Source organism: Ahaetulla prasina, chromosome 3, assembly GCF_028640845.1.
Source record: "Ahaetulla prasina isolate Xishuangbanna chromosome 3, ASM2864084v1, whole genome shotgun sequence".
NCBI classification, from domain to species: Eukaryota; Metazoa; Chordata; class Lepidosauria; order Squamata; family Colubridae; genus Ahaetulla; species Ahaetulla prasina.
The window spans coordinates 49,608,270-49,630,661 of record NC_080541.1 but is presented as its reverse complement, the minus strand read 5'-3'; the positions used below and the strand labels follow the sequence as shown (position 1 = coordinate 49,630,661).

The window sequence follows — 22,392 nt, the reverse complement described above, 5'->3', positions numbered from 1 at the left end:
TTATATCAGATTGCATTATGAGGTTATATACTTATTCGATACTTAATAAGCCATAACATTTTGGGGAAAACACTTCTCAATATTTTTTCTTCCTTCCCATTTGACAATATACTGTATCTCTTACGTATAAAATCTTTCATGCATTCTTTATATATAAATTATAAATATTTTGTATGGAAAAGATAAAACTGCAATATCATGTTGAGGACTACACAACTGCAACATGTTTTTGTTATAGTTTATTTTCTTTTACTTTTTATGTTTGATCATAACCTTATAACGTAGAATGGAAGGCACAAGTTTTCTCCCTTAGCAACCAAATCTCTGTAATTTTATAATTGCAAGGTAAGAACTTTCTCAAGCTGAAGTAACAAATAATTATTTACCATGTTTCCCCCAAAATAAGACAGGGTCTTATTTTCTTTTGCACCCTAAAATAAGGGCTTGGCCATATTATTGGGGGGGGGAGTCTTATTATTTTGGAGGTGGAAGAGGCAGTGAGTGTGGGACTGAATGTTCCATCATCACTGCTGCCCCCCCTCCCTGTTCTTCATGCCAGCTGAGTGGCTGGGCACCACTACCCTGATGTGTCCCGTCACCACCACTGCCTTGTGGAGCATGACTTTGCAAGGCTTGTTGTGCCATTGCATGCACGAACTGCAGCAGCACCAGGAGCTTCATCATGCCAGCACAGGTGGCATCCTGCTGCTCACGGCTGCGCTGGTATGTCAAATCTTGTGGCAGTGCTGCAGAGTCCTGCTCCACAAGGTGGCAGCAGTGCGATGAGTCTCAGAATCTCAGCCCCATTTCTGACAGATGGGGCGGGGGAGAAGTGAGATGCATGGAAGGAGACATGGCTCCCCTTGCTGTCTCTTCTGGCCCGCCCATTGCCGGGCATGGCAGAGCTCCTGCCTCTGCTTAGCCACCCACCCTCTTTAGGGATGCAATTTGGGAATGGCAAGTGGGGTGGGCGAGAAGCAAGACACGTGTCTTACCTTTCAAGCTCAATGGTGTTTCTCATCATTGTGTCCAGGGATACACATAGTAAAAAAAAACTCTTCTTGTGAGTTCAGTCAAACTTCTCGAACTCGCGAGAAGTTTTCTTTTTTTTTCTTTTTTTTTTATTCAACATTTTTCACCTTTAAAATCACAATTACACATTTATAGCTTTCCATTCTGGGAATTTTTTCTTCATTACATCATTCGGGTTATTGTGTACATATACGTTCTTCTTTCTTAAGTACTTATTTATATAATATATTCAATATATACATATCTACTACACACGAAATATATATATTTTCATTATATTCTCTTCTCCTAACATTCACTATACATTAATTTTAGACTTCTTTTCCAGTCAGTTATACCACCTATTCCATGTCTCATGGTTTATTGTTTCCTCTCTGTCCCTCAATTCCATCGTTAATTTGTCCAGTTCTGCACATTCTAGCACCTTTTTTTATAATCATTGTGTTTGATGGAGTATATTGTTGTTTCCAATTTTGGCCAAATTTAATTCCGGCTGCCGTGATTATATGGAGCATGAGGTATTGAATTTCTTTACTCATCTTTCCTTTTATAATATCCAAAAGAAATAACTCAGGTTTCATGTCAATTTTTAGTTCAATAATTTCCTCCAACCACTTTTTAATTTTTAACCAGTAATCTCTGGCTTTGGGACACGTCCACCATATGTGGTAGTATGTCCCTTGTTGGTGGTTGCATTACCAGCAATTTGGTGGGCTATTAGGAAACATCTTGGCCAATCTCATTGGGGGTAAATGCCATCTATAAAACATTTTATAGATGTTCTTCTTGTATGCAGCCGACATCGTCATTTTATAATTTTTTCCCCATAATTTTCCCAACGCTCCAATTCTATATTATAGCTGAATTTTTTTGCCCAAATTATCGTTGTTTCTTTCAGTTTCCTCCTCCATTTTAAATTTGAGGAGACAGTTATACATTTTGGGGATCCTTTTTTCCTCAGTCCCTGTTAATATTTTGTCCATTTCTGTTGCTTGTTTTGAAACCCATATTGTTCTAAATCTTTTTTATAATTTGTCTGGATCTGTAGGTAATGCCACCAGTCTATTTTAATTCCCTGTGCTGTTAATTCCCAATTAAATTTGAGCTTCCCTTGCCCATCTAGAATCTCTTTATAAGTTATTATTCTATTTAAATTAATTAAATTAGGGTAGACCATTGCTTCCATAGTTGATATCCATCTGGGGATTTTTGTATAAAAATTTCTTTTAATTTTCATCCACATCTCTAATAAGGTATCTCTCACCTGGTGTCTCTGGAAATATTTGTGAGCTTTGTTCTTTCCCTCCCAAATGAAGGCATGCCAGCCCCGCTGAAGATCGTGTGCCTCTATCGTTAATATTCTTCTATTTTTTAAATTTATCCACTCTTTGAGCCATGTTACTGCTGCCGCCTGATAGTAGATAGTAGAGTTCCCAATCTGGAAGACCAAAGCCTCCTTTAATTCTAGAATCTTGTAGGAGTTTTAATTCAATTCTAGGTTTTTTCCCCAGCCAACTTCATGAGAAGTTTTCTTTTACAACCTGTTTCCCTGGACACAATGGCAAGGAACATGACAGAGATGGAAAGGTAAGACACCATCCAGCTTCTCGCCTGCCCCACTTGCCACCCCCAAATTAGCCATGTCTCGCTTTTCCCCCACCTCACCTGCCACCCCTCTTGATAAGGAGACAGTGGGGAAATTGCCATTGGGGTGGGGTGGGATGTGTTGAGCCGCAAGATGCACGTCTTACCTTTCCAGCTCCATGGCTTTCCTCACCATTGTGTCGAGGGAAACACGTTGTAAAAGAAAACTTCTTGCGACTTTGAGAAGTTTGATTGAATTCGTGAGAACTTTTCTTTTACAACATGTTTCCCTGGACACATCAATGAGGAATGTGACAGAGCTGGCAAGGTAAGATGTGCATCCCACTTCTCACCCACCCTACCTGACTGGTTGTTGCAGTCATTATGTAATCTACTTTTAATACAATGCTCATTCAAATGGTCATATTTAATATTACGAGATATTTAGCAAGTTGTCCATCTTTCTGATGTAAATGTGCAGGATGATTTCTTCCACCCAATCAACTTTTCTTTTGTATTTCTTTCTGCTTGTAATGAAGCTTGTAATTTGGACAGAAACTGGGAGTTATCTGCACTCCCTGGCTGCCTAATTACTGGAGCAGACTGGCAATCATTTCTAGAGGACAAAACAGGTGATGATGCCCTGTAATAATCCTTAGTCATCATCAAAGTATCCTCAGGACATGCTTTTCTTCTTCATTTCCAAAGTATAATTTCCCTTATTAAGTTACCAAAAGTGTTCTTGGTCTTTGGGGTAGAGTAGTTCTGCTCTTGTGAGATAAACTTAGCAGTTCATTGAGTAATTTGCAGAGGAAGAACTGCTCCTTCAACTGAGACAAAGGATACTTAATTTCATTGCATTCATTAACCACTAAAAGAGAATTGGTATTAAAATACACAAAATAAATTGAAAATATCAGGATAATTAAGAAAAATACATATAGAAAAAATGGCTAAAATATAATATTTAAATCAAACTATGCTAAAGGGCTTGTTCAGGCTACACATATACAACAAGAAGTAAAGAGATTAAAATTAGCTGTCTAGCTAATATAAATTTTGAAATAACAATATAAAATGTTTTATATACAAATATAATACAAATACACAGATACAGATACAGTACATATACATATGCATATATATTCAACAATAAAATTATACAAAAGGAGTTTAAATTATAATTTCTCTTAAAGACCCTTGCTAAACCTGAGAAAATTTTAGAATGATATCTGACATGGCATGAGGAACCCAAGGCCAATGGTTAATGCTGAGATTGAGTCATTTCTGACTATCCATACCCAGGCAAGTTCAATTGTGCTTAATTATTCTTTGTCTGATTTTGTATGCTGCCATGCAAAACCTAGCAACTTTATATGTTATTTCACGCTTGACATCAGAAAGTAGAAATTCCTGTTTTGCTAGTCAGGAATGGGGTAATTAGGTCAATACAGATTTACAATGAATATTATGCACTTAAATATTTTCTATGTGTCTCTTTACCTGCTGACCTGAAATAGCACAGTGGCTATATTCTTGGCTTAGAATAAGATTATTCCTGGTCTGAAATATTTTAATGTCATTTTTCTTACAGAATATCTAGCTTTTCTCAAACTTTAAAAAAAATTAGTTTTTTTCCAGTGCCACATTCTGAATATTCTGAATAGTTATTCCATAAAAAATTTCCATCATAAGCAGCTTTGGAAACTGTGATTGAAAAAGAGGTGATAATGAAAAGGAATCAAAGAACTGTTTGTACAAGTCAGCAGAAGGAAAATTTAATGAATCTTTTCCCAGGCTATGGCAATGTCTTCATTGATATGTCTGCTTAGTCTCTGCACTTATTTTTCAAAATAGGCATTTATATCTGGACATGTTATGGATCATGCTTGACCATACGAAGAACAGATATGAGCAAAAGGACATCCATATCTTAAAACATGATTTAAAGACAAATATTCAAGAAGCAGACAAGGCACCAGCAGTTAAAATTCATTTCAACAGGCAAATTAAGGTACATGTTGGTAGAAAGATTAAGACAGAAGTGCTAATTTACTTGAACAGAATTCCAACATCTTCAGACAATCACCAAGAAGGTCATCACAGGAGAAAAAAGCAACTTCTTTAGCTAAGAGGCGCAACAGCCTTTGAACAGTATCTTCTAAGCTGCTTTCTAAAAGCAAATGATGAAATTTTTGACTCTTCCTAATCTAAAAAGGGCTCTGTGGGCCTCATCGATGGGGGGAGGTGTATCATAGTCTTATTTCCATAATGGCATGTCTAGAGAGAAAAGTATTTCCCAAATATCTTCAAACATGGGCAGTATCATATAAATGTTCTCAAACATCATTATCTAGGCATTAGCTATCTGATTGCTACAACATGCCACATACATATAAAAAACAAAACATTCTGGACAACAAATACAAGCCAGCAAAACCCCCAATAATTAAAAAAATAATAAAAGAACAAAAAGAGTTACTCTTCCATTTTTTTAGAAACCAAAGTATCCTGCTAGTATATTGCATATTTTGACTGACATGCTTGAATCATTAGTGGATGGGCTTTTTGAATCAAAAAGCTGTTAGTTTTTTCTTTTTCTCAGATTTTAATTTCTTAATCGTTTAATCTTGTTAATCTTTCCCGCCAAATTTTAATTTTCTGTTGTAGTGATCTATTTTGTTAATGCAATATTTTTCACTAGTGTATAAAGAGATCATCCAGTTGTAGATTAGTATTCTTTCAGCTGCATTTTAAATAAGACTTTTTAAAATGAGAGTCAAGGAGGGATTCACCTGGTTACTATAAATTTAGTTTGTTGTGCAAGCAGAGAAGTTAACAGCAGGTGACTCATTTTAATTATTTCATTAAATGCAAAATGTTTTGCTGCTGTCAGACCTCTATTCCTATTATGATTCCTATTTTGTCATAATTCCTATTACATCACACTTATGTAGAGTTGTCACAATCACTTCTTACAGAATAAACAAATAATAATAATAATTAACACTGATGTCAGCAATTGAAATATACAATTACATGTGATTTAAAAAGAATTGAAAAGGTAACTGTCATGACAAATGTGCTTCTAAATTGTATCCAATGACAATGAAACAATGGATGCCTCTTCATCTTAGCTGTTAAATTCTCACTGAAACTGAGGATATGATTTTCATATCAATTCAGAAACGAATTGAAGAAGATGTCTGAAAAGGATTCTGGGATAGATAACATGTCAGCTAATTATGCACATAAAGACTAGTAATTCGTTTTTAGAAGTTAGGCTTGTGTCACACTTCACTGAAATATAATTTATGTTTTTAAATAAACTTGTAACCAAATGCTACAAGAGGCATTTTTAAACAACATTTTGAGTTGATTTGTTTGGGGGTGGGGAAGCTTGCTTAAAAAAAATGAAGTAATTCTGAAGGCTGGTATGTTGAACTGTTTATTTCAATTTCAAGGCCATTTGATTCTTTAAAAACTGGGCAGCTTATAAATAATCACAGAATACATATAAAGGGAAGATAGGTTTCCAAAAGGCATGAACTAGGAAAGGCAGAGAGTTGGAGTCGGACAAGGACCTTCCAGCTCTGTTATTCTGTTAGTTAATGCCTTTCACTCTACTTGCGTCTCATTATACAACTATCTGTCCAATGGTTTGTAGCCCTCCCAGGATGCTTTTTTTAAATGAAAAATATGATAACAACAACACCATCCACATGTTTGCAACAATAAATTCCAAAATAGCATGCAAAGAAGTTTGAATTCCATTCTAAATCATTCTGAAGGGGATAGTTGATGGAGTGAGAGGGTGTTGAGACAAAATCTCATTTGGAAGGAAAAAAACAAAAGTTTCAAGAAATTGAAGGACATACTTTAATGCAATCTCATTGAACTATACATATAACACTCAACACACAACACTCCAGATTTAAGAATTGCTGATTTTAAAAATGGCAAAAGATCTCAATAGTAAACACTGAAATACCTGGAGAGAGCAGAACAGAAGAGAAAGAACTGGAGAAAATCACAAAACAAAACCTGCAGATAGAAGTAGAATGACTGTGGTAAGAGAAAGCAAAAATAGTACCAATAGTAATAGGGGCATTGAATACCAACAGCTTTGGCAAAATTGAATACCATCAGCATTGAGAAAATCACTATCCATCAATTGCAAAAGGCAGATTTACTTGGAACAGCTTAAACCTGCAACAATACTTTAACACCGTCAAACGGCCTATTCCAGGACCTAAGAAGGACTTGATAGGTGGACAAAAAGGAACTGGATACTGTTTGTAAATTTTCCACACATTCATTATAATGACAGATGGTTAACAGAAGGATTTGAAGATTAGTTTTAACTTTGGGGTATATGAACAGATGTAGGGTCGATTCGATTATTAGTTAAATAGATTTCCACATCAGGGATATTTGTTTACATAATGTGGCATTTTTGCTAAATACAGTTTATAGTTTATAACTATTTGTAGATCTGTTATGTAAGGGTAGGGGAATATATTAGATGTTTGATGTATCTTTCAGCAATCAGCCAGGATAGGTTTTTTTTTAATGTTTAATTTTAGATGTAATTGGTATTAGGGGTTTTTTTTCTTTTTCCTTTTGCACCACATGAGTTTTCTCTTTATGTGGTTAGTGTTGGATGTTTGTTAGTCTTTTTTTCCTTTTCCGTGTTTTGCATTTTATCTTTGGCAATAAAAAAATAAATAAACATGTTTGAAGAAGTTATGACAGACCCTCCTCCCAAAATACTTATGTCCCAGTTCTGATGGCTGCCCCTCCCCGATGATCTTGTGACAGCATTTTGAGTGTTTGGCAACCGGCCTGCATTTATGGCCATTTGCAGCATCCTGTAATCACATGACTGTGATTTATGATATTTTTGCTAAAAAAAACCAGCATTTATTTCCAGTTTTAAGCAAAACTGCACATAATACACAAGCAATAGGTTTGTTTAACCACTGCCATAAATAAAGTTTGTAAAATGTGATAACTCCCTGGATGACCATCACGACTTATGACCATAACGGGTAGGCTGCATTACAGATATAATTTGAGAACTTCCTGTATTCTTAGGGAGGAGTCATTTAAGCTAAGGACATTACTACTCTCACTAGTAAAAAAGAAATGATTTTTACTACTGGAATAATTGATAAATCCATGAAATATCAAGATGAACTCTTGTGATCTTGTTTACAAGTTTTTTCCATTTTCTCCCCTGACAAGCTCAGTATTTCGCCTAGTTAGTAGTAAATAGTTCACAATGGATTATGAAGCTGTATGTGCTTGACTCACAGTGTTCCCTTTGCCCTTTTTCAAAACGTACAACTTGCAGTGTTATAATTATGTAACTCACGCTTTGTTACTAATAAACAGAGCTGCTAATCCTTCTTTCACCCATGATATAGACTAAAATCTTATTAACGAAGTGTGGATGGACACATATCAAAACTAAAACTTTAAAACTGGCTCAAAGCTAAACAGATTTTTCAATGCCCAGAAATGGTGCTGCATTTTTTAAAAAGCAGTATTTCATTGCTTCACATGGCATAGGAAAATGCCATCTTTTGCTTGTTGGTTGGCAAAATAGAGATAAATTTCATGCATATCACTAAGAGATTTTTGAGTTGTATCAACAGCTGGATTTTGTCTTCCTATTGCCTATTATTTGTGCTTTGGAATATGTGCATCATAGTTATTTTGAAAACATAGATGGCTTTTATAAATGGATACAACTAATAATTAATTACATCTGATCTCCCCAAACAGAATAGAATAGAACAGAACAGAACAGAACAGAACAGGAGTAGAGCAGAGCAGAGCAGAGCAGAGCAGAACAGAACAGAACAGAACAGAACAGAACAGAACAGAATAGAATAGAATAGAATAGAATTCTTTATTGGCCAAGTGTAATTAGACACACAATTTATTTGTCTTGGTGCATATGCTCTCAGTAAAGAAAAGAAAAAGATACATTCATCAAGAATCATAAGGTACAACACTTAATGATAATCACAGGGAACAAATAAGCAATCAAATCATATTAGGAAACTCAATATAAATCATAAGGATAACAACAACAAGGTTACAGTCATACAGTCATAAGTGGGAGGAGCTGGGTGATAGGAATGATGAGAAGATTAATAGTAATGCAGACTTAATAACTAGTTTGACAGTGTTGAGAGAATTATTTGTTTAGCAGAGTGATGGCATTTGGGGAAAAACTGTTCTTGTTTCTAGTTGTTCTGATGTGAATTGCTGTATAGCATCGTTTTGAGGGTAGGAGTTGAAACAGTTTATGTCCAGAATGCGAGAGTCTGTAAATATTTTCACAGCCCTCTTTTTGATTCGTGCAGTATACAGGTCCTCAATGGAAGGCAGGTTGGTAGTAATTGTTTTTTATCCAGTTCTAACTATCCTCTGAAGTCTGTGTCTGTCTTCTTGGGTTGCAGACTCCAAGCATTGGATTTGTTTTATTTATTTGAATAGATGGTGAAATAGTCACATGAATAGATGCAAAAGTCACATGAATTTATCATTAGATTTTCCTTAAGTCCTGACAATTGTTCTGGTCTGCTAATTTTGCTAATTTTGAATACAAGAAACTGCTTTGGTATTGTATTCCACTACTGAGTTGTATTCAGGTTGCATTTGCATCTGAATTCTTTTACTTCTCAATGATAGAGCCATGTTTAAATAGAGGATGTGTTTTAGCATCCTGGTACTTCACATCTATATACTACTAAACATCTCGTTATCATGACCTTTAACTGGGCAAAACAGTGCATCATAGGGCAAAGGGTTTTGAACCAAGGTACCTCAAATGAGATAACTTACAGAATGTCTCCAAAATCCAGAACCGAAGTCTCCCAAGAGGATGAAATTTGAGGAAGCTGTGGCTACTTCAGTACTGCTAGCTGGTGCTTGACTGCTGTTGCGGTCATATGATCTTCATGTTCAACATTCCATAACAGTTCCTAGCCAGTCTGGCAACCACTCCCTGCATCGCTCACCCTCCCTGCTGGAAAAGGAAGGGAAGGAAAGTGGGAAAAGGGAAGAAGAAAACCTTATGCACCTTTCTTGGCCCATGCCACAATCCTTGCATAGTGCTCAAAGCTTTGCCATCTCTCTTGTGCCTTCCCTGGCTTATGCAGTATCTTTTATGCATTCCCACAGACATTCCCTGACCCACACTACCCTCCCCCATGCACCTCCTCTGACCCATGTGGCACCTCTTGCATTTTCCCATGCAGCTTTCCTGACCTGTGTTGTTCCTGTACGTCTTCCCTGACCCATGCAGTACTTCTTGCACATTTTCAAGCATTCCCATGCAACCTTCTTGATCCAGTCCTTCTGTGCACCCTATCTGATCCATATAGCAGCTATTGTATATCCCCGGGGCACCTTTCCAATCTATGCCACCCATCTGTGCATCCTGCCCGACTCACGTAGCATTTCGCATGCATGTCCATGTATCATTCCTGATCCACACCTCACCTCCATGCAACATTTCACTCCTTCTTCCACCTGACTGCAATCACTTGCTGTCAGCTGGCCTTAGCATGCAACTTCCTGCTGGCTTCTTTACTGAAGTTCTCCCTACAAGTTTCCCAGAAGGAAAATAAATGGGAAGCCAGCATAAATTTGAGGGAGAGAGTAAAGAGAGGGAGAGACAGAAAAGAAATGTAGGCAGGACGGGCAGGCAGGTTTTTGATGTTCTCTGTCAGCTTCCCACAAGGAAATTCAAGGGAAATCTTGCAGGAAGCCAAAAGTCACTCCTGTTTCCACTACTTTTTTGCCTACCACTGGTCATTCTGTTTAGGTATGAACCTACCCTCAAACAACGGCCCAATGTCTACTTTCCTTAAAGAGTAAGCCATCCTTTGCATGCAACAATTTCACATGTAGCTTTTAGGATGCTTTGGGCTTTGGACTGGAGTAACTAATAAGATTTCCTCCTATTTTTTTAAATGACAACTAGGCTATATCTCTATATGTCTGGTTGCATTTGCTAACTACATCTGGTATTTGATAGCTTAAGTGACACCAGGCATGCTAATAAATCATGGTCACGTATTGATGTCTCCCCTCTAGTTACTCTTTCATCCTGCTTCAAGGAAAGTTCCAATTTAATGCAGAATTTCACTTGCACATGGTGGTGAAGTATTGTTTGTATGGGTTTGCATTCTTCCATGATCTTTCACACCATGGGAAGTTGAATCTGAAATTCCCCCTGCTGAAAATAGCTCTAGTCCTTTTAATGCTTAACATATGGAGATATTCTATCTACAAGACTACAAACCAAATCAGCATCATTAATATTTCTGCTTGCTGTTATATTCATCTAATTGTTAAAAATATTATGCATTATACTATTAGCTTCTAAATATTTACATTTATTTATTCATTTTAACAGTGGCCTTTTTGGATAGAAATGCAGTAAGAAATTTGGTAACATTCAGCAGTATAACGCAGGGTATTCTTGAAGATAAAATGAAAATGCATTCAACGAGATCCCTATTATGGAAGTGAACTAAAACACTGGGTTGATTTTTTACCCTGCCAGTGGCATTTCTTAGAGTAAAACTTGATTATTAGAATAATAGTTATTTATTTCTATTTCAAAGAAAAAGAAAAAAAATGCTGTATTTTATTAGCATTAAAGTAGATAATGCAAAAGTAGCTTCATGCTCTATTGGTTTAAATTTGAGGGAGAGAAACAAGTTCTGTTTGTTCTTCATTTGCCTCTTTGAGTCAAATTTCTTCAACTGATGAGCGGTAGCCAATTGAAATGAAAGGGTATTTGGGCAGGAACATCTAATTACTTTTTTGTATTAGTGCCACAATTAGGTTTGTTTGATCCTCTGTTTTGGTTATTGGCCATTGTGATGGATTGTTGCTTTAGAAAATGTATTCTGTAAAACAAATGCTATTCTGTGCTAGGTCAGCACATGTTGCAAGAAGAAATTAAATTTTATAATGGATGTGTAACTGAAGTAAGATCATAAATTTTTTTCTTTAATTTTTTTCTCATTTTAGCTCCCGGACTAAAAAGTCCAGTATTCTGCAAAATTTCAAAGATAAAACAAGATAAACAAAATAAATGAAATTGGAATTCCAATTTAGAGTGCAAAGCCAAGTAAGAGAAATCTCCACAATTTGAAAAACAAGAGTCCTATTAATTCATTTATCTGATTCTATATCAGACTTTTTCATGTCCTGCCACATTTGCATTTTATTTCATGTGCGTATTAATTTTGAGGTTTTAAAAATCAGCATTTATATTTGTATATGAAAACAGATAATTTTATGTTCTTCCTTATATTTAAACTTTTTTGAATTTGTCATAAATATTTTGTATTAATGAATGTATGAAAATATTTGTGCAAAAGCCGGTAAAAAGTGCCACTATGGCTGAACCTCCTTCCCCCAGAGCACTGGACTCTGCGGGCCAAGTTCTCAGAGAAGTACCAGCAAGCAGGTGGCTGGGTGGGAATCCAGTGGGCTGCTTTGGAGCTCCAAGCCCCATGGAGCCGGCATGGGAGACACAGGTGGAAGGTGGCCTTTTCTGTAGTATCCTCCTCTCCTCTTTGGATCGCCCTGCAGGGGAGGGGGCTCTGCCTTTGCAGAAACAGGCTGGGCAGTTTGTATGGAGGATTGGTGGAGGGGGGGAGGGAATGAGCTCCTGGCACTAACAGTGAGTGCCACGCCCACCTGGACACATGACCATCAAGCAGCACCCATCAAGCAACGCCCACAGAACTGGTAGCAATTTTTTTTACATTTCACCCCTGCTACATAGGTAATTCCAAAGAGTAGCATGATTAAAGCTTATATTACATGAGACATACTGGCACAGTGGTTAGAATGCAGTATTGCAGGTTACCTTGCAATACTGAAGTTGACCAATTTTCTGAGGTCAGTAAAACAAAATCCCAAATTGTTTAGGGCAATATGCTGACATTTGTAAACTACTCAGAAAGTTCTTTAGAGCACTATGGAGCGGTATATAAGTCTATCTACCACTCCATAGTGCTATTGCTATTGGTACACGGGCAACATTATTTAACCTAACACTGATATCTTCAATTTTGTCTTTCAACCTTGAATTAAATTGAATCATATCAACTAGCACTTTTGAGATTTGGTTTATAGAATAAAGTGTTAGAAGATATGCAAACATGTACATAATTCTGTATTACTTTCAAAGAATTTCAGGCTCTGACAGATTTCAGGGCTATTATTTCTAAATAAAAAATTAGGCTAAAACATATTGTTATGAGGCTTCTTTGAAATATGGTTTCTTAATTCAAGTGCTTTGTTATAATTTGTAGATATTTCAGTTTGGAATGTGAAAGCTATCCAATTGGAAGCTGTCAAAGAATAATTATAATTTCATTTTAATTATTGCATGCATTTATTTTCTATACTTTCAGACTAACACACATTCAGGCCAATGTGTGTTACAAACTTCAATTAGTATAAGAGCTTACTTAAAAAAATTATATGACCAGTATAAAAAAAAAATAGGATTATAACACATTAATAATGTCATTGTAGACATGTTTCAATAGGTGGAAACTTCATGGAGCACAATGGAGTTTATGTCCAGCTAAATGTGTATAGGATCTTAACTTTGGGAATAACCTGATTTTGATGCCTTACTACAGTGTATCTTAATCTTGACAGATTTTAAGATGTGTGGACTTCAATTTCCAAAATTCTGGGAGATGAAGTCTACACATCTTTAAAGTACCAGGGTTAATTTTGTCTTACCAAAACATGCTATTTGATATTTTAAGGGTTACAACTGAAATACCTTTCTGTGCCCTATAAATACTGGGAGAATCAGAATTTTGCATATTTTTATTGCTGCAGCAGTTTATGATTTTTGTTTAATGATTGGAAAATCCTCTAATTTTTCCCCTGTATAAAAGTGACCTGCATTTTTCTTCCTCATTCTTAATAATAATAATAATAATATCAGAGTTTGGAAGGGACCTTGGAGGTCTTCGAGTCCAACCCCCTGCACAGGCAGGAAACCCTACACCATTTCAAACAAATGGCTATCCAACATTTTCTTAAAAATTTCCAGTGTTGGAGCATTTACAACTTCTGCAGGCAAGTTGTTCCACTGATTAATTGTTCTAACTGTCAGGAAATTTCTCCTTAGTTCTAGGTTACTTCTCTCCTTGATTAGTTTCCACCCATTGCTTCTTGTTCTACCCTCAGGTGCTTTGGAGAATAGTTTGACTCCCTCTTCTTTGTGGCAGCCCCTGAGATATTGGAACACTGCTATCATGTCTCCCCTAGTCCTTCTTTTCATTAAACTAGGCATACCAAGTTCCTGCTACCGTTCTTTATATGTTTTAGCCTCCAGTCCCCTAATCATCTTTGTTGCTCTTTGCACACTTTCTAGAGTCTCAACATCCTTTTCACATCGTAAAAAGTTCTTAAGAACTCTTTTTGGGGTTTTGGGAAGTACCATCAGTGCTAGTTCTGTTATAGTTCTATGTTATTTCTGTCTATTATTCTGCGACCTCTTTAACTGAACAAGTTTTCCAAGGTTAAAAAAAAGCCCTTTTGGAGAATTGAATTAAAGTGTGGGAAAGACACTAGTGATTGTGCAATAAAAGAGAGGATATTCACCCCTACTTCTTCATCTATCAGTTCCCCCTAAGTGCAAGAAACTTCAAATTGATCCATTAAATTATCCTGAAAAATTTCTCTAATACATAAAAAAACAAATGCATGCTCACACAAACAACCTCATCCGATCACATGAAATGAGAATTGCAAAATAAATTAGATCTTCAGCTTAGCACTTCTGTTACTTTATATTTTAGTTCTTCATATTAAATTAAAGTAGTATTTTAAATTGTCAGTTTTTATCTTTAGCACCTTTGATTTTTTTTAATAAAGATAGTATATAAATATTTTAAAATAAACACAGTGAAAATTTGAAATTGCTAAGAGCAAACTTTCATATTATTATGTCTTTGAAATCAAAAGCCTGTGTGGATGATATTTTCCAAAAGGCTGGGTGAATATTTCATAGCAAGAAAGCAAAACCAGTGTCTACTTCAAAGAATAAATTTATTCAAAGTAGCAATTAGAGGTTAGGCTCAGCCTAGGAATTGGTTACGGTATTTGTGTATGGGTACGTCTATCATCTTTATCTGTCTCTCTCTCTGTCTCTCTGCCCCCCCCCCTCCCCCGTCTCTGCCATTCTCACCTAAGCGATGCTGGGCGGCTCACAAAACCGATAAAAACAACCCAATAAAAATAAGTTAAAAAACAGTCTACAGATATATAAATATTTTAAAATAAACACAGTGAAAATTTGAAATTGCTAAGAGCAAACTTTCATATTATTATGTCTTTGAAATCAAAAGCCTGTGAGGATGATATTTTCCAAAAGGCTGGGTGAATATTTCATAGCAAGAAAGCAAAACCAGTGTCTACTTCAAAGAATAAATTTATTCAAAGTAGCAATTAGAGGTTAGGCTCAGCCTAGGAATTGGTTACGGTATTTGTGTATGGGTACGTCTATCATCTTTATCTGTCTCTCTCTCTCTGTCTCTCTGCCCCCCCCCCTCCCCCGTCTCTGCCATTCTCACCTAAGCGATGCTGGGCGGCTCACAAAACAGATAAAAACAACCCAATAAAAATAAGTTAAAAAACAGTCTACAGATATATAAAAACATTTTTAAAATATCCACAATCAACACCAAAGCAGAAAAGGCTGAAACCTGAAAGGCTGAATCCTGAAAAGACTGAATTCTGAACCCTGCCAAATGATACTCCTTCATAGATGGCACCCATAACATTCCTCTCCTGCTGGTCCTGAGGGGATGAGTTGATGTAACTGAGTGGAGTCAGTCCCTCAAATAACCCAGGTCCAGGCCATATATAGATTTATAGGTCATAAACAGCATCTTGAACTGAACCTAGAAGCAGATTGGAAACGAATCACAGATCACAGAGCAGAGGTGTAATATGTGAAGACCGTAACTGCTACACTGTGACATTCTGTACTAGCGGTTGCGTGGCTTCAACTCAGGACTCCTAGTGACTGCCTGGCCAATTCCCTGTAATTTTCTTGGCAATATTTTTAGAAGTCATTTGCCATTGCGTCCTTTCTAAGATTGAGAGACAGTGACTAGGCCAAGGTCGCCCAGCTGGCTCTGTGCCAAAGGTAGGATTCATATTCTCCCAGTTTATATCCTGGTGTTCTAACAACTATACTAAATTGGCTGTCTTTATGTATATTTATACCTGAATTATTTGTATACACATAATATACCTGATCATAACCTCAAGTTCTGCAAAATTTATGCCTACCTACTGCTCTCCTCTCTATTTAACCTTGTTCAAATAGTTTGAAGTTCAGTCCTTTAATGTGATACTTATTTATATTAAAGTAAATAAGAATCTGGTTTCTACTAGGCATGATCGCACAGCAAAGTGCTATGTGCCATTTTTTTATTAGTGGAACTCAGGAGTGGGCTTCAAAAATTTTAGCAAGGGGTTCTCTGCCCGATTGCTGGATGGGCATGGCCTAGTCAGCTTCCTGCCCAACTGCAGGGGGGCGCATTTTTGCCCTCCCCTGGTTCCAGAGACTTTCCTCGAGCCTCTGGTAGGGCGAAAACACCCTCCCCAGGCTACAGAGGCCCTCTGGAGGCCAGAAATGGGCCCATTTCCAGCCTTCCCAAACTTCCAGTAGGCCCATTTTTTGCCCTCCCCAAGCCTCCTACACGCCCTGCACGTCCCTGAATCCAAAACAGGTCACATGGGGACTCCTGGGAGGGGTGGAGTGGGCGGGAGCAGCCAGGAGTGGGATTTGGGGGTTCTCTGAACTGCCCAGAATCTTCGCTAAAGGTTCTCCCGAACCTCTGCGAACCCCCAGCAGCCCACCCCTGGTGCAACCCAGCAACATCTATGACAGGTTTCTTCTGAATGTCATGCTTTCTGTTTGTTTATATTTCTGAACACGAATGTGCAGTGTTGTTATGCTTTCTCATACCCAGAGAAGGAGTCTTGGGCAGCTGAGTTGAAGGGAAGTCCCTTCCTTCCTTCTAGTGGCACTTGGAATATGTAGATCACTTCATTACATCACCTCAGATCATCAGTGCCACATGAAAGATTTATGTAGAGTTTTCTGTATTTCCCATAGTTTTATGCTTTCATATGCGCGTATGCACCATGATATTTTTACATAATCCCTAATATAATCTTTTAAATCTATTTATTTGAATGTGTCTTAGTTCTAACTTGTTTTCCTTTACAACAATTTCAATTGTGCTCTGATTTTATGCTACTTTTCCAAATGTATGTTAATAATTAATAGACTTTGCTGATGGAATGGCTGCCATCTCACCAGACATTGCTATGATGGATCATGCTGTTTAAGGTAAAAAGAATCTGACATAAAGAATTTTTCTTTCATTCCTTTTGACAGGTCCCATTAATCCTTCTCGTCTTCCTTGTCACTATTGCCAACTATTTCTTTTGCTTTCTGAGTTGGCTAACTCTATCTAGTAATAAGCAGCAGCAACCATGACATGTTCAGTAGCATATGGAGATCCAAAGGATAATGGCCAATAGAGTGTGCATAATAGAATTATTAAAGTTAAAGAGGAAAAGTAAGTAAAGGTAGTCCACAATTTACAACTACAATATTTGTTTAACAACTGGGATGAACAGTCCTCATAGTTATGACTGCAACAGCATTGCTGCACTTTAGTTATGTGATCAGAATTTGGGTATTGGCAACTGCCATGTATTTATGATAGTTGCAGCATCCAGAGTCATGTGATTATTATTTATAACCTTCCCATAACCACAAACCGACTCTGCTAATTACTGATGTGTGACAAAAGAGAAAACTTAGAAAACTTGGAACTCCGTCGCCTTCGACAAGACCTAAGCTTAACTCACAGAATCATCTATTGTAATGTCCTTCCTGTTAAAGACTACTTCAGCTTTAATTGCAATAATACTAGAGCAACTAATAGATTTAAACGTAATGTCAATCGCTTTAATCTAGATTGCAGAAAATATGACTTCTGTAACAGAATCATCAGTGCTTGGAATACTTTACCTGACTCTGTGGTCTCTTCCCATAATCCTAAAAGTTTTATCCAAAAACTTTCTACTATTGACCTCACCCCATTTCTAAGAGGACGATAAGGGGCGTGCATAAGCGCACAAACGTGCCTACCATTCCTGTCCTATTGTTTTTCTTTTCTTCTTCCTATATATATGCTTATACCTCCTTATATTTACCCATATATGTATTTATTTACTATATAATCTTTTTGTATGATACCTACATATATTGTTGTGACAAAATAAAATAAATAAATAAATAAATAAATAAATAAATAAATAAATAAATAAATAAATAAATAAATAAAAGTAAGTAGATTTACTTTGTGCAAAAACCATCCAAAAAGACATTGTTTAGGTATAAAAACATAGTAAATTAATTAAAGTAAGTTAGCCTTTGGTCTGTAAAGCTCCAAATTTTCAATATTTTCCAAATTTTCAGGCAGGAATTTTTCTAACCCAAATGTCAGTGTGAAAGATGAATTTGGGATCGCGTGTTTGCAAAAATGTGCCCGTTATTAGGACCTTCCTTTAAAAAATCCCATTTAAAAGGTTTCCATTCATAGTATCTTTGGTCAGCAAACCTCCCAGTAGACCAGGGGTGTCACATTCAATTTCATTGACAGCCACATCAGGGCTGTGGTTGATCTCAGGGGGGGGGGACGTCACTCTCCAAACTGCTGGCATGTTTCCTCTTCACATTGGATAGACCAGGTCAAAGTCTATCCAATGCCCATCAGGTCCACACACCCCTCTTGAATAGACCAATGTATTTTAACTGTAAATTTTAAGGGGTTTTATGTCGGTCTATGACCGTTTTAGTCGATTGGCCTACTAAATATTTGTTTTTAAATTCTTTTTAAATTTGCTATTTATTCTTTGTATTTTAATATGGCTGTAAACCACCCTGAGTCCTTCGGGAGAAGGGCGGTATAGAAATTAAATTATAAAATAAAAATAAAATAAATGCTGGCCCAATATTTCCTCTTCGCAGTGGGTAGACTGGACCGAAGCGATGCGGGCCGGCCCCTTACATTTTTCAGGACGGACCCGTGGGCCTGAACCGACCACATCGCAGGCCAGATCTGGCCCCTGGGCCTTGTGTTTGGACTGTAAGACCTTGTCTTAGACTGTAGGACCAAGATACCCTCTGACTTCTGTACCTGGAAGTCTGCTCTACCACAATGAAAAAGCTGTAGAAAAAAAGCCAATGGTTATTCCAATATTGGCCAGCTTCTATGACTAGAAATACCAGATGTGGGCTGAAGATGCAAATGATACCCCTATTTGTTTTTCAATTGTTCTGGGTGAGAAAATACAACTTAAAGACCTAGGAGTGAAATGAACCTCTTGAAAGCCATCTGCAAAACTTCAGCATAACATTTCTTCCAGCTGTTTTAAAATTATCTTTGGCAGTCCTAACATTGGTTTGAAATGATACATATCTATGAAAACAAATATTTGGCATCATTTCATTTGCCTCCTTAACTGGCAAAACATGCTTTATTTTCTTCTTATTTATAAAATACTATACTAAGAATAAAGTAGGAACTGTTTAGTAACACAATTGAACACAATAGAGTTTATTTCTGAGTAACAGAAAGACCACGCAAATTATTTTTGATATAACCTTAGAATTAATTAATTAATTAATTAATTAATTGAATAAGATGAATAAAGCAAGGCATGGCTGAAGAAGTGCTATCTTTCTGTGTTAGATCTTTTTTCTAAATGTACATTTGGAAATTAACTGGATTAATAAAACAAATCCATGAAGATGTTAAACACATAAACTGATGTTTTATTCTACTGTATATAGACAATATAATTCCTTTTCTGAGTTGAGAACATTTTTTGAATAATTGTAACTTTTTTTAAAAAAAAATCTAACATTACTTAATAGGGTACAAAGTCTTGCTTTGTTCACATATAAGTGTAAGTTTACTCATGAGGACGTTTTCATAAACAATATCAAGATTAAAAATGATATTCAACAAAAAATGCCTGATTTCCTTCCAATGAATGTCATATATTTAGAATAGCTGCTGATATTTTACTGTAATTAACAGATTAAAACTAATTTGTTGTTTCATCCCTGTTAAACTTAGCCACATAAATATGTTCTAGTCTATTTGTGTAATATCTGTATAATTAAATTAAAGCGATAGAAAAATACACAGTTTTATTTCATTATTTAAAAATATTTGTTATTCAAATGAAATATTTATTTCATTATTCAAACACCTCCCATAAATTTGTTCATCTTTAATGCATTCCAAAATACATTTTTTTGTAAACTATCAGTCAATAATGGTGCCAGGAGTTATAGAAAACATTAAGATCCCTGCTCCCAGGAAAACAACTCAAATCAGGTAGCAGAGGAAGTCAAAATGGGCTGTAAAAAAAATACCAAAAAGTGCAAAAGAAACAAACAATAACAATTGACTACATCACTCCTGCCACCTTACAACAATAACATAATTCAATTTATTCATTAGATTTATATCCTGACCTTCATTCAGAAGTTCAAGTCTGTGTGTTGTGTGCTTCCTTCTACCCATTTTTTTGTATAAATAATCCCAGAGGTAGGTTGGGCTAAGAAAATGTGACCACTACAAAATCCCTCAAAGTAAGCTTTCTGTTAACTTTCCTTGGAATCACTATTTCAGAATAGTTAAAAGAGTTTGTAGAACCAAAACCTCCACTTTTACATTTTCCAGTAGAACCAATAGAACCGTATGAAATATTGAGACTTACATTTTCTAGCTGTTGCAAAACATTAAAAAGTATTGATATGAAACATACATATTTGTCAATTAAACATAATAAACACCATCATATAAAAAAGTCCTGTGTTCTGTGAACACTTATATTCACTGAAGTCTGTTCAGTGTGTCTGTACGGCTGGCCATTGACATCAATATCAAATTAAATATAACAAGAAAAACGGCATCTTTGTTTAGCTCCATGAGCCATCTTTATAGACGAATAACTGAATAATTTGTAATATCATAGAAAGAGTTGGGTATTATACTTAAATACAATGACAGAAATCCATATCTGGAGAAAAATGGTGTCACAAACTTTCATTGTGCTTTTTCACCTCTGCTTAAACCATGACTGTTGATTTTAGTGATTCTGAATGAATATACAAAATACCAATGAATAATCTAGTATTAGATATTTGTCAACTTTTCATAAAACCAGCCTGGGAAGAATAGATAATGTAATGTAAGATTGCCTGTATTCTTCTGGCTGTGGCTGCAATTGCTATTTTGGTATCATTTTTTACTATGAAAATATGTTTTAGCCTCAATATCCTTTATAATAAGAATATTACTTTGTTGTAGCTATTTTAATCACGAAGCTAATAATTTACAGTATTTCCCCTTGCTCCCATTTTTTTTGAATGATGCAATAAATATTCTGTACCAAGTACACAAGACGAATTAAGTTAACATCCATAAAAGCTTTATATATCTCTGATGTAGTTGTTTTCAAAAGTTCCCTCAGCAAAAAATCTCTTTAATTCCCCCGTCCAATTGTCTTATTGGAGGTCTGTATGCTATTTATCTTTCTTTTTCCATGAAGCACAAGTAACCATATAAGTACATATATATGTCTTAAAGACGTTCCAAACCACCATTAGGATCAGAGAGTTTCTATGTATATAAACTAATCTATAATCCATATTCTTTTGAGAAGAATTTAAGAAGGATTTAAGGATTTACAAGATTTAAGGGATTTAAAGGATTTAAGGATTGTCATATAGCTGCCAAACTTATTTGATGTATAAGTTTATAATATTTTAAGTACGAAATTAAACTTAAGTAGAATACAATGATGATCAAAGGATCTGAAACTTTATTAAAATTCCAGCCATAATTATCTGACCCATATAAAATGAAAATAAGTCGAAAATACCTGTATCATATATCTGGCCAATCTTTAGTGGGAAAATAACAACTGCTAAATGACAATATATTTATTAAAACTATTTACCAATATTTTTTTTAAAAAAAATTCTTTTAAGCATTGTTTAGCTTTTATTCCACCACTATATTGCACATTCATTAATCACATCCCAGAAAGTCTGAAATTTCTACTGACATATATTTGGCCAATCTATCTCCTAGTTAAGAGATGTTTCTCTTTGTAATAAATTTCTATATATTTCTTGGAAGGACATCTAAAGCCTTTTACATTCCATTAAAAAAATAAAGAGGTCATGCTAAATGAAGACTAAGCAAAGAAAAGAGAAAAAATGCAAAGACCAATATTTATTTGGGTCATGGGAAAGAAAAGAAAAATTGTCTTATGATGGAAAAACTTTTTAAACTAACTCAAAAATAGCCAATTAAAAAAAAGAAAGAAAAAGAAAGAAAACCTAGCTCACAGAAAAGTGAAAAAAAACTAAACTAAAACAAAAACAAAAATAATTTCCTGCCTTCTCTATCGTTCTAGTCTCTTCCATCCCAAATCTACTGTTGTTAGGATTTCAGGATAATATACGGTCAAATTTTAATACAGGAATTCTCCATAATAAGAATAGAATAGAATAGAATAGAATAGAATAGAATAGAATAGAATAGAATAGAATAGAATAGAATAGAATTTTTTATTGGCCAAGTGTGATTGGACACA

At 35.7% G+C, this 22,392-nt stretch overlaps 1 long non-coding RNA gene across 1 annotated transcript in view; it reads left to right on the top strand.

Annotated features, from left to right (window-relative positions):
* The window catches only part of LOC131194174 (uncharacterized), a 79,318-nt gene that overhangs the window by 9,544 nt on the left and 47,382 nt on the right, over positions 1–22,392 (top strand). Inside the window, exon 3 of the long non-coding RNA XR_009154117.1 lies at positions 16,988–17,050. This is a non-coding gene — a long non-coding RNA (uncharacterized LOC131194174). The remainder of the gene's footprint in view (positions 1–16,987; positions 17,051–22,392) is intronic.